The following is a 13,170-nucleotide window of genomic DNA, read 5'->3' on the forward strand; positions in this document are numbered from 1 at the left end:
ATTATCCTCAAAGATCCACTTCGGGAATCTGTGCTTCCCTAGAATCCATGAAATTCTAGGCTCAACATAACTACAAGTCCTGATTCCCAGAGGGGGGTCATGAGGACCATTGCAAGGATCCCATGAAACATTAAGCTATGTCTGAAGCCTGGCGACTTTAGACCCTGGTTTAGGAATACAGCAATGGAGGAAGGAATCACCAGACCTGTAGGTATAATTGACCATAATCTTTTTTAATATTTATTGTTGAAAATATTACAGATGTTCCCTTCTTTTCCCCATTGACCTCTTCTAATCCCCACCCACACCCACCCTAGGCCTTCACCACACTATTGTCTGTGTCCATAGGTTATGCATATATGCACACAAGTTCTTTGGTTAATCTCTTCCCACCCACCCACCCACCCACCCACCCCAGCCTTCCCTCTGAGATTCCACAGTCCGCTCCATGCTTCTATGTCTCTGGATCTATTTTGCTCATCTGTTTACTTTGTTCTTTAGATTCCACATATGAGTGAGATCATGTGATACTTGTCTTTCTCTGATTGGCTTTTTTCATGTTTCCACTTAATCCGCTGCCATTTTGGAACCTTGACCATAATCTTTAAGACAGTGGTTCTCAACCTTGGCTGCACATTAGAATAACCTGGGAATCTTTTTAAAATCCTGATTTCTGGGCATCATCCTCCAGAAATTCTGTGGTTTTTTTTGTTGTTATGGGGTGGGGCCACAACATTAGTAACAAAGAAACAGAATTTCCAGAGGATGAGGCCCAGAAATCAGGATTTTAAAAAGATTCCCAGGTGATTCTAATGTGCAGCCAAGGTTGAGAACCACTGCTCTAGAGGAGATATGGCTGCATTATACAATGGGTGCAAGAAAAAGGTTTGGTGAGATGTCTCTTGGTACTCACCAGCCCACGTTTGACAAAAAACTGACAAGTGTAGAAGGCATGGATTGAGAATGTCATGGTCCTAGGGGCTCAGACCTCTTCAAGACAGGGGCCTGAGTTGCACACCAAACTCAAAACCAGCAGAGGTGGTAGCCAAGGAAGAGAACCAAGAAGAACAGGTGTTAAAGGAGGGAGCTGAAGGAGTCTTCAGTCTTGCAACCTGAAGACTCTAGGGTGTGTTGTAGTTCTATTTCTTCCTCATTTAAGTTTCCTTCGGAAAGGAGGCCAACCACAGTCCTGGAGCATAGGTCTCTACACGGGGATGGACACACTGGATGAAGTGAATGAATCTGAACAGCACGAGGGAAAGACAGTAGGAGACGCGATGATGTGCTGCCAAGATCCCCCCTGTAGCGGCAGGAACCCATTCCCCCAGCTGCTGGGAGTTGTAGGTATCGGAGGTGGGGTAGTAATGGCTCTCAGATAGGCGCTGTTCTCAAATTGCCCACAGCCAGAGGAAACTACCTCTCCCGGGGTTATGCCCCCGCCTTGAGGGCAGCCTAGTCTTTCTGAGGACACAATTCTCTGCATTGGCAAGAAGAGCGGGGCTGAGCCCCCAAATCACTTGAAAGTGCAGGTTCCTGGTCTCAGGGAGCTGGGATGGGGCCAGGAACCAGGTTTTCTGCTTAAGCAGCAGCCCAGGTGGTTCCAATGCAGATGACCTCCAGCCACCCTGTGGCTGATGACGTGTCTCCCAGAGCCAAACAGGCAGCAGCAGCTGCCCCAAGAAGCAGCTCCAGCTCAACCACAGGGTCATGAGCCAATCAGCGTCTTGTCCTCTTCTGGGCCAAAGAGGCCCTCAGGCCCAGCCATGCTGCCCTGAGCTACACTGTCCGACATGGAAGCCACAGGCGCAGGGACTATCGGGCGTTTGAAATGCGGTGGCTGCGAAGTGAGACGTGCTGCTGTGAGTGCAGCACAGACGGGGGTCATGAAGACTTGCTGTGAACAAAACCATGTGAACGATCTTAATAATCTTTTATTATATGCGGAATTGACAATATTTTGGATATGTTGGGCTAAGTTTATTATAAAGTTAATTTCACTCTAATGAAACTTTTTTCTTGAGATCACTAGAGAATTTAGAACTACATTTGCGGCCTGCATTTGGGGTTCACAGTCTATTGTTATGCATGGTGCTGGTCTAAACAGCCCTTCCCACAGAACACTACCTCCACCCTGACCCCGCGCCTACTGCTGCCCCCACTGGATAAGGTCCCTTGGGAATCCCGACGACCATCATTTCTTGCTGCCTGTGTGCCAGACACCGCACTGATTGCCCACCCATGTTGTCCGGCTGAACCTTCACACCACCCTCATGAGACAGGTGGCACCGTTCACAGTGCTCTGATGGAGTGTCCCCCAAACCGCCCTGCCCTGAGGCTGCGGGTGCAGGGTTAAACACGCCACCCTGCCGCCCAAGTGCTCCACCATCTGTACGCTCCTGAACACTGGAATCCATTTCTTTTTCAACTCTGCCGTCCCCGCCCAGTGGAAGGTGCAGTGCTGAGCCCAGCTGCCTGGATAAATGAGGTGGAGCAAGGCCTGGTTTGGCTCAGTGGATAGAGCGTTGGCCTGCGGACTGAGGGGCCCCAGGTTCAATTCCAGTCAAAGGCACATGCCCTGGTTGTGGGCTCGATCCCCAGTAGGGGGCGTGCAAGGGGCAGCCAATCAATGATTCTTATCATTGATGTTTCTATCTCTTCCTCTCCCTTCTCTGAATTCAATTAAAAAAATATTTTTTTATTGATTAAGGTATTACATATGTGTCCTTATCCCCCCCCCCTATTCCCTCCCCCCCCCCCCCCCCGTTCATGCCCTCACCCCCCTGGTGTCTGTGTCCATTGGTTAGGCTTATATGCATGCATACAAGTCCTTTGGTTGATCTCTGCCCCTTACCCCCACCCTCCCCCACCTTCCCTCTGAGGTTTGAGCATCTCATCGATGCTTCTCTGTCTCTAGATCTGTTTCTATCTCTCTCACCCTCTCCCTTCTTCTCTGAATTCAATAAAAATATTTAAAAGGAAAAAAAAAAAGGTGTAGCAAGACCGCGTGACTTTTTCACTCTCTGGGTCGCACGGTTTCTAGGCGGCTGTGCCAGGACTTGATCCTGCACCTCTCTGTAAGGACAAAACCCGCTCCCGGGCGGGCTGCAGGAGGAGGGGGTGTGCAGGGAGGAGGCCGCACTTCCACGCTCTCCCCGTGATCGTTTCCTCCAGGAGAGTGTATGCCCCACAGCGTGAAAACAGGCTGGCAGACACGGAAACGGGTCGTCATGACTGACTGCTGGGAAGGACACCTGCAAGAAACCCAGCAACCCCTGGAGGGAGGTTTGTGAGGTGAGAGGAGCCACCACAGAGCTGTCCTGCTTGCGGCCCATCCCAGCCTCTGGCCGCAGCCGACGTGCAATGAACGCCGAGGACACCAGGGGGCGGTGTGCGCCAGCCGCTGCCCGGGCGGCTTCCTCGGGTCCAGCGCCCCCGAGCAGCTCTTCCCCTCCACGCGGGTCTCCACGCGCGTGGTTCCAGGCCCCGGCCTCGGGCCCCTCTCGACGGGACTTCCCTGATGAAACTGAACGTGGTGACAGAGACGCCGCGGCAGCTGCAGCCCGAGCCATGCTCAGCGGCAGGAAGATGTGCCCTGCCCGGCGGGGACCTGCGTGCAGGGTGACAGAATCCGGATCGCGGGTGGTTAACGGGCCCTGGAAGGAGATGCCGCCTTCCGTGCCCACGGCACCGGGACCCTGTCGCACTTCCTTCCTGTCTTCCTCCTTCCTTTCACCCACAAGCGCATCGTTCGTGTTTTGAGAAATGGATCGAGGTCATCAGAGATGCCCCCGAGCGGGAGAGGCCTTCTCGCCGGAGTCGGGTTCCCTGACCACGTGCGCATCTGTCCCGGGCTGTGTGCCCCCCGCAGCGCTCCCCGCGGGGCGCCCCTCCCCCCGCCCGGGGCTGGGAGCCTCCCTCTCCCCAGGCTGCCGAGGCCGGGGCTCGGGGCTCGCTGTCAGCGCCCTTCCCTGGGCCTGGCCGCTGCGCGCCCTCTCCCGCAGGTGCAGCTCACCTGCCCGAAGGCTGGCAGCCCTGCTCCCGCTGGGTCCTAGGCCCTGGCCTGACCTGCTGCCCGTGGGGAGGCAGCCCCATGACCTGGCAGCTCCATGGGCTCTGCACCACCCCCCTCCCCCCCCCCCCCCCCCCAGATGCTGAGCATCCTCCTAACTCTGTCCTGACCCGGTAGGGAGCCAAAGACATTGGCCTGGATCACTCCTGTCTTCTGCTCTTCAAACGCCCTCATTTTCTCATCTCGGGACCTCTTCTGGGGCTCAGTGAGCATCACTCTGAGCTCCCCACCCTCTCCTCGCTGAGGGCGAGCTGCAGCTTCTGGTGGCACAGACGTCACTGGTGTCCGTGTTGAGAGAGATGACCTGGCATGAATAGAAGGCTCATGCCCCAGTCGTTTAAACCAGTGGTTCTCAACCTTCCTAATGCCGCAGCCCTTTAATACAGCTCCTCATGTTGTGGTGACCCCCAACCATAAAATTATTTTCGTTGCTACTTCATAACTGTCATGTTGCTACTGTTATGAATCGGCATGTAAATATCTGATATGCAGGATGTATTTTCATTGTCACAAATTGAACATAATGAAAGCAGAGTGATTCATCACAAAAACAATATGTAATTATATGTGTGTTTTCCGATGGCCTTAGGCGACCCCTGTGAAAGGGTCGTTGGACCCCCAGAGGGGTCACGACCCACAGGTTGAGAACCGCTGGTTTAAACAGCCAGTGGCGTTAAGGGGAAGAGGACCTTGCTCAGCGGCCTGGGTGGATGGAATCGGAACCCTCTGCTTAGTAGAGAGCATCCCCGCTTCACAGACGAGGAAACAGGGGTTCGCGGATTGTTCAGTAACCTGTGCAGAGCCCCCCTGGGCGCGGACTCACACACAAAGGTGTGGCTTCCAGGCGCCCCGCGCAGCAGCTCACAGCCCTGTGCACGGAGGGGCTGACCGGTGCCCTCTCCGCGTGTGCCTTCCACAATAAAGGGAACCACAGCTTTAAAAAAAAAAAAAGGAAATTATAAATACACGAGGGCACCCTGGGGAACGCTGAAGCTGATCCCCGGAGACCCAGTAGAGCGCGCTGCCCTGGTGCTGTTGGCGCCTGTCCAGGCCGCTGTGCTCAGTGGTGAGTGTGGGCACCACCCGCACCTCTCCATCCCTGGCAGCCCAGGGGACCCCTCTTGTTTGTGTTTAGTAAAAAGCAGCGGTAGTGTCTTTGGTTCAGATCAAAGGAAGCCGCAGCTGCAGCAGCAGAGCTGTTTCTGTAAGTTTCATGTTGATTCTAACATTTAGGACACCACAAGTGTTTGAATGAAGGCTCTCACTTCCAAAGATACTGTTCTTTTTTCCTCGTTTCCAGTCTCTGCGCTGCACTTCCTGAAAGGGAACCCTTTCTCCTGTTTCCAGGGATTGTTTCCCCATCCGCCCCAGGGCAGAGGCGGACAGGCATGCTATTCCCACCTCGACCACGCGGTGGCAGGAGCAGCACGGGATGAAGGAGCTGAGCCCTCAGAAGCCGCTGTTCAATGCCATCCCGCAAGCCCTTGTGCCTGGGCCCTCCAGTGTAGTGTGGGGAAGGGAATGTGTGGGGAGGGAGGAAAGTGGCAGTCACGTCTTAGGAGATGGATCTGATAGCTCAGCCGTCTGGAAATACCCCTCACCGTTCTCTCATAGACACAGGGAACTAGAGAGAGCAGTAAAGGGTCAGGAATTTTCTCTTGCCAATATTGCCCCAGACCCTACCTTCGGGCCCTAAATTCCTAAGGCCAGGCCTGTTATCGTTGTCTATGGGGCTTCCTGGGTCACAGAGTTTTGACTTCTAGACTGAGCACTGTTGACTTGGCCGGCCTCCTTTCTCTCCTGAAATGCTCTCCGAAAGCACACACTTCCCACTTACTTGCTGTCTCTTCTCAGGTGCGGTCCTTGGGACCAAGCCAAGTGTTCGTCGGCGTTTGAGGCCTGGTGCTCTCAGCCTGAGTTTTCACTCCTACCAGTCATTGCCCTATCACCCCATCTCTAGCCAAACTTGTCCCTTTACTTCCCCCTCCCCTCCCCAGAACCCACCCAGGACCCATTTCCCTTTCTCATGCTATTCCCTATGCATTCCTCTGCCCCCTCTTCATCTTCTGAAAGGCAACCTACCTGGTCTCAACATCTTACTCGTGTCCCTGGAAAACCCTTCCCTGATGTCAGAAATATTAGGAATAATATCCACCATTTGCCTGGTACCACCAGCATCACACCTCATGCTAGCTGCCACAGTAAACTCTGCTCCATGTCGTCTAGTTTCACAGATGGGGACACTGAGGCACAGTGATGCTGACTCACCCAAGTTCCCACAGTTGAAGTGAGCGGGTGGGGGTGGGGGACCATAAATTACCACCTCTGAGTAGGTGAGCACACTCCCTGCCTCTGAACTCAGAGAGGGAGACTGTGGCCACGCCTGTCTGTGACCAGCTGTGACCTCAGCCAGGAAATGTGGAGGTGAAGGTTGATATCCTGGCTCTGACACTTGCTGGTTGAGTCATAGGTAGGTAACTTCTCTTTGTGTCTTCATTTTTAAAATGGTGGTAAGGCCCAGCTGGTGTGGCTCAGTGGTTGAGCATTGACCCATGAACCAAGAGGTCACTGGTTTGATTCCTGGTCAGGGCACATGCCCCGGTTGCAGGCTCGATCCTCAGTGCGGGGCGTGCAGGAGGCACCCAATTGATGATGTTTCTCTCTCATCAATGCTTCTATCTGTCTAGCCCTCTCCCTTCCTCTGTCTCTAAAATAAATAAATAAAAAGTAAGTCAAAACATATTTTTTAAAAAATGGCAAGAATAGTAGGGCTGGGATTGTTGTGAGGATTCCAGATAAAATATAAAGTGTTGGGTTATAGCAGAGCCTGTGAATGTTGCAGCTCTTACTCTACTTCATTGACTCCTGTAACAGGAATTCAGCATCAGTCGCTGAAAACACAGAGAAATGAGCCACGCACCATGGCTTTCTAAATCAACACCGTGTGCTTGGAGGCACTGAGACTGAGGAGAACTGAAGGATGAAAACTCACTAAGGGATATCAGATAGGGCCCTACTTGGCTGCCCAGTGCCTCCCAATGAAGGAAGTCCCAGGGCTCTGACTCATGTGATTGCTGCCCCCTAGGAACCTCTGGCAGGAGGTGGGGTTCAAGGGGTCTCCTCTCATTTCCTGCGAGCACCCTCCATCGGAGGGACTTCGTTTCCCTCCAGCCCGCCGCCAGCTTGCGGCCTGAGCTCAGCGGAACCGTCTCTGTGAGCCCACTCCCCCGCCCCGCCATGAGCAGGGAGGGCTGTCCATCCGCCCATGTTGCGTGATTCCACCCCACACCCTGGGCTAAGAGCCACTCTGCTGGGGTGGATGGGTGAAGAGTAGGCTGGAGGAAAGCCGGACATAAAGGTGGAGAAAACGTGCTCACAGCGTTCCCAGAAACTCTCAGTTCCAGTCTCCCCAAGAGAAGACACTTCTTATAATGACCCTCATGCCACCACCCACACCGCCAGTCTGGCCGCCTTGGGTGGTCCCTGTCACCGGCCGCCTGTGAAATCCTGGCTGCTCCCTGGACCTGTCCACGCGAGAGGACCCAAGGTGCCCTGACAAGAATTGGGGGACCCTGGTGGCCCTTCTGCAGCCCCAGGTCCCAGCACCCAAGTTGATCTTTGAGAGAAAGGACAGTCCCTTCTCTGCCTTTGTTCAGCATGAAGAAAAATGGAGGCAGATAGCACGGGTGGTACCTCAGCCATGAAAAGAAGTCCCCTACAGCCCTGGCCTGGTGGCCCAATTGGTTGGAGCCTCATTTCACACCCAAAGATTTCAGGTTTGATTCCCCGTCAGGGCAAACACCTAGGTTGCGGGTTCTATCCCTGGTTGGGACCTGTATGGGAGGCAACAGATCAGTGTTTCTCTCTCACATCAATGTTTCTCTCTTTCTCTCTCACTCGCTCTCCCTTCCTCTCTCTCTAAAAATCAATAAACATACCCCCTGGTGAGGATTAAAAAAATACACGAAGAAGTCCTCTACACATCCCAGCAGTTAGTGGGCCAAGCTTCTCTTTAAACAGAATAAAACCCTCTATTCCTGGGAACCCCACTGTCTGGGGAGACTGAGTCACCTCAAACCATCTGACACACACCCGGGGCTGTGCTCAGAGGGAGAAGCCGCCAGGCACCTTCTCCAGGGGCACATCACCCCTGAAGCCATGAAACCCTTTTCCTTAAGCCTGGCCTGCTGGCCCCTGGGCACCCAGCTCAGGCCCAGCTGGGGAGGATCTCCCGGGGGGGCCCCGCCCCCAGCCCCCAGCGCCTGTTCTAGAAATACTTCTCATCCTCTCCTGGCGTCACTGCCTTTTTTCTTCCTTTCCATCTGGACTGTGCGGCCCTTCGCCGGGGCAGTCTTTTGTCCTGGCAGACACCTACTGGCGATCAGTGCTCCGTAAATACCGTGCAGTTGTCTTTTCTCATCACCGGCAGCCCCACCTCCTTCTCTTCAGCACAGATGGCTGCCTCTGCAGCTCCCTTCCTCCTTGCCGTCTCATCAACTTACTCTTAGTTCTTGGCTCGGGGATAGCTCGGAGGTCCCGAGGCCTCTGTTCATCTCTTCGGCTGCCCAGGGTGCAATGCAACAAACCCAAGCAGGGCCCTGAGCCAGTCCCTGCGGTTTCAGCTCCAAGGGCCACTTGGAGGCAGCTGTTAGACAGGGCAGCTTAGCATGCAGGCATGTGGGGGTGGGGTGAAGCGGGGTGAGGGGGGGGGTGGTGACTGAAACAGTGAGGCCTGGGATGAGGGTGGGACTGGGTGAGGCGTGGAGGGGCACAGGCCTCTGAGGAACCCATTAGCAAGCCAGACAAGAGTTGGTTGTGCTTTGAGTGACACCAAGTGTCTCCATCATAAGACACTATGCAATGTTGCCCGCCCCACCCCTCCCCAGCCCGGGGGCCCGTCAGGCCCTCTGGTCCTCAGCAGTGAGCTTAAGCGCTGCTCCGAGGGGAGGTGAAGGCAGCCAGGAGCAGCGCCATGCGGTGCTTGTTGACTTGCACGTCAGGGCCCCCCAGCAGCCTGCTCTTCCCCAGGCCTCCGTCCCCTGGTCCTGACACTCCCTTCCCTCTCTCCCTGCCAAGCCCAGGGGCACAGACCTGCTAGAACCAGAAAACAAACCCAGGCAACCAGGAGGCACTGTCGTCGGGGCAGATAACTTCTGGGACCTCACCAAGTGGCCGCCGAGCAGCACGGCCGAGGCGTGGACGTGCCAGCACTCAGAGGCGGGCACCCTCCTCGCTCCCCACTAGTGGATGTGGAAGCAAGTGGGCTGGCGGGACCCCTGGCAGGGACAGCAGAGCCGGCAGCGGGGTGAGACCTGCACATGGCTGTGTCCACCTTGGCCAGGGGCACCCCGGCCCTTCCTGCGGGTGCTCCCCAGCTAACCCTGCAGAGCCGCTCCGTGTTCCCTGGTTTTCACTCAGCCTCCCAGGCCTGTGGCTTGAGCTGAGGTCCTGCGCGCTGGGGGGAAGTGGCAAGTTGCAGGAATATCAGGGGGCATTCCGAGCCTGTGTGCTCTACGATCAGTGCAGACACAGCTCCCACCCCATCCTCACAAGCCTACGATGCACATTCCTTCATCCTCAGACCCGCCCTGGTCCGTCCCGGGGGAGCCTGGGGATGAGCTGGCCTCGTCTCAGCCCCAGAGCCTGTGTCCGTTTGACTCTTTGAATGAGTGTTTCACGCATCACACGTTTCCGTTATCACCCATTTTACCTGCGGCCACCACACATTCAGTGGCCGCCTCCTATCTCTTCTCATTCCATGCTGTGTGTGAAAATCGTCACGATGGTACAGGGAGAACCTGGCAGCCTGAGCTGAGGTAGGAAGATAAGCCATAGTCCCATCTCCTTGCCCCGTCACTGGTCTTTCATGCCCTCGCCCACACCCACATGTTTTTAAAGGATTCTTAATGACATGGGAAAATACCCATCATTAAATGTTATGTGTCAAGGAAAAGATTCAGAGCTAGAACACTAAATATTTTTTAAAAATATATTTTTATTGATTTCAGAAAGAAAGAGAGCAGGAGAGAGAGAGATAGAAACATCCATGAGGAGAGAGAATCACTGATTGACTGCCTCCCGCATGCCCCACACTGGGGATTGAGCTGCATCCTGGACATGTGCCCTGACCGTGAATTGAACTGTGACTTCCTGGTTCTTAGGTCGACGTTTAACCACTGAGGCACATTGGCTGGACTAGAACACAAAATATTAACAGCGGTTATTTCCGGGTGATTGAATGACAGATAATTTCTACTTTCTTCTGATGTTTTTCTGTATTTCCCACAAGAAATATGTACTCATTTTATAATAAGAAAATAAATTTTACTTGAATAACTGCTTTACCAAAAACACTGGGAATAAGCACATTAAAATATTAAGAATGTATTTGCAGCCTGGCTGGCATGGTTCAGTGGTTGAGCATTGACCTATGAACCAGGAGGTCATGATTTGATTCCTGGACAGGGCACATGCCTGGGCTTTCGGCTTGGATTCCCAGTGGGGGATGGGGTGCAGAAGGCAGCCGATCAATGATTCTCTCTCTCTCTCTCTTCCTCTCTGAAATCAATAAAAATATATATTTTTTAAAAAAGAGTGTTTGTGCACAGAACTACAGTGTATTTCTAATCACCAGACTCACCCCTGGGTCATGTTCTTAAATTCTATAGATGATCATTTATCTTAAACACGAAATACTTGAAACACCCAAAGGACAAAATTGTGATAAAATAATTAAGAAGTGATCATCCACTTTTAAAACCAGGCCAACAAAATAACTGAGAAGGAATGGGGCTGGGGAGAGCGCTCTGTGAGGCTGCACAGGGGCCTCTGAGCTCAGTTCTCACCACAGCACCAGGAGGTTTGGCTGCTGCTGACCTGCTGTGCCTGCAGGATCGACTTGGGTTGTGCAAATGCATGTGTGTGTGTGTGTGTGTGTGTACATGACAATATAAAATGACTTTTTAAAAACTTGTTTACTCTTTAGGAGTTAGAATTCTAAATTCTAGCATTAATCTTTCTTGGGAAACTACTGTGTCTTGGACATTCGGGGAAAAGACAAGCTGCATTTTTGCTCCGTTGGACTTCTGACCCCTCTGAGGTCTGAATGAAGGTATGTTGGTTGTGTTCTGTTCTCACTTCTAGAGCGTGACCCGGTGCACAGTCTGTGTGCTTTGGTAGTCTGAGCTGAAGGGCCGCACTGCGGGCGGGCTCGGCCTAGATGCTCCCGTGCAAGGGCCTCAGGCTCCCAGCCCCCTTCCTGCACACAGAGCCTCGCTCCTGCCCTCCCGTCACCTGGAACCACGGCCTGGGGATGGGAGAAGAACTCGCAGCAGAAGTAAACACTCGGTGAGCACTGGCTGGGTGCTGCAGGTGCCAGGCGTCTTATATCCACAATCCCAAACCCTCCTCAGGACAGCTCGGGGGTAGACACTGCTGAAGCCACTCTTGCGGATGAGCACTCTGAGGCCAGAGGCCTGTGGGAGCTGCACACGGGAGCGGAGGGGGTGCTGGCCAGCGCCCGATGCCGGTGGGGCCAGCTCTTCTCCATAAGCCGGGACCTGTAGCTCCAGCCACACCTCGCTCTCATCCACTCTCTGTTCTCAGTCTGGACGTTTCCAAGGAGAAGCCCATGGAATATAATAAACATTAGGGGGACATTTAACTGTCCTAGGATATTCCCAGGATGGGGGTATCTTTGTAATGCAGGAGCCCCTTGGCTCACACCTGAGTTTATGTTCATGAGGTGACTCCCGGTGGCCCCTAGGTGGCTCCAGAATGGGGGCTGGTCACCAGAGGAACCCACCATATGGCTAAGGGTTGAGGCTGAGCCGGCCTGGCTTCTGGGAAGGGAGGGGGCTGAAGTTTTCATTCAGTCACCTGGACAGTGATTTTATCAATTATGCCCACATGGGAAAGCTCAGTGAGACCTCGGCACTGAGACCCAGTGGAGCCGCCTGGCAGGTGACAGGACCTGATTCCACAAGGGGTGGGGGGTGCACAGAAGCTCTGGGTGCGGGACCCTCCCAGAGCTCACCCTACACACCCTTCACTTGGTTGTTCCTGAGTTGCATCCTTCACCAATATAATAAAACGGTGAGCCCTGGCTGGTTTGGCTCAGTGGATGGAACATCGGCCTGCGGACTGAAGGGTCCCAGGTTCGATGCTGGTCAAGGGCACATGCTTGGGTTGTGGACTCGATCCCCAGTAGGGAGTGTGCAGGAGGCAGCCAATCAATGATTCTCTCTCATCATTGCTGTTTCTATCTCTCCCTCTCCCCTCCTCTCTGAAATCAATAAAAATATATTTAAAACAAACAAAAACCTGTGCACACACATATAGCGCGTTGAGGAGTTCTGTGCGTCCTTCTAGAGAATTATCGACCTGAGGCAACTGCTGAATGTGCAGCCGGTCAGTCAGAAGTGCGCGTGGCCTGGGCCCCTGGAACCTGAGGTCGGCTTCTGAAGTCGAAGACTGAGCTCTTAACTCGGAGTCTGCTGGCACCACCGTCCAAGGGGCGATGCCAAACCTGAACGGCAGGATAGCAGCTGGGGGTGCTGTCAGGCACCCCTTCTCCTTTACCCTTTTTGCGTCCTTCTCTGTAGGGGAAACGCTGTGTCCGCATGAAGCTGGAGTCCGGGTATGCATGGCCGGCAACAATGGACTAAAGCAGCTTACTTTCGAAAACCCTTCCTTTGGCCGAACGGTAAGTCCACTTGGTTTAGAACAGTCTCGGGAAGCATTTCAAACAAGCTGGGCCACGGCCACGTTGGAAGCTGCTGGGTGTTCAGCTGGAACAGTGGGAAGTGATACTAAATCGTCTGAAACTGCACAGCCAGTGAAGGCACCCTGGGTCAAGGCAACCCAGGAACGGCTGTTCCTCGACCTCGAGTCTTTGGTCCGTGGAATGTTCTGTTCTTTCCCCACAGGCCTTGGCGACCAGGGAGGGAGCATGCTGGCCACTGCCCCGCCGATGGAGCAGAGGTGGGTGAGGACGGGTCACGCTGTCACCTCCACTCCAGTGACACATTTATCTCCACTCGGGGAGGGAGTTTGGGTGGGAGAGTTGGGCTTTGTTTTTTTGCATGAACTGCAGGGGAAAT

This window comes from Myotis daubentonii, chromosome 10, assembly GCF_963259705.1.
Source record: "Myotis daubentonii chromosome 10, mMyoDau2.1, whole genome shotgun sequence".
Lineage (NCBI taxonomy): Eukaryota > Metazoa > Chordata > Mammalia > Chiroptera > Vespertilionidae > Myotis > Myotis daubentonii.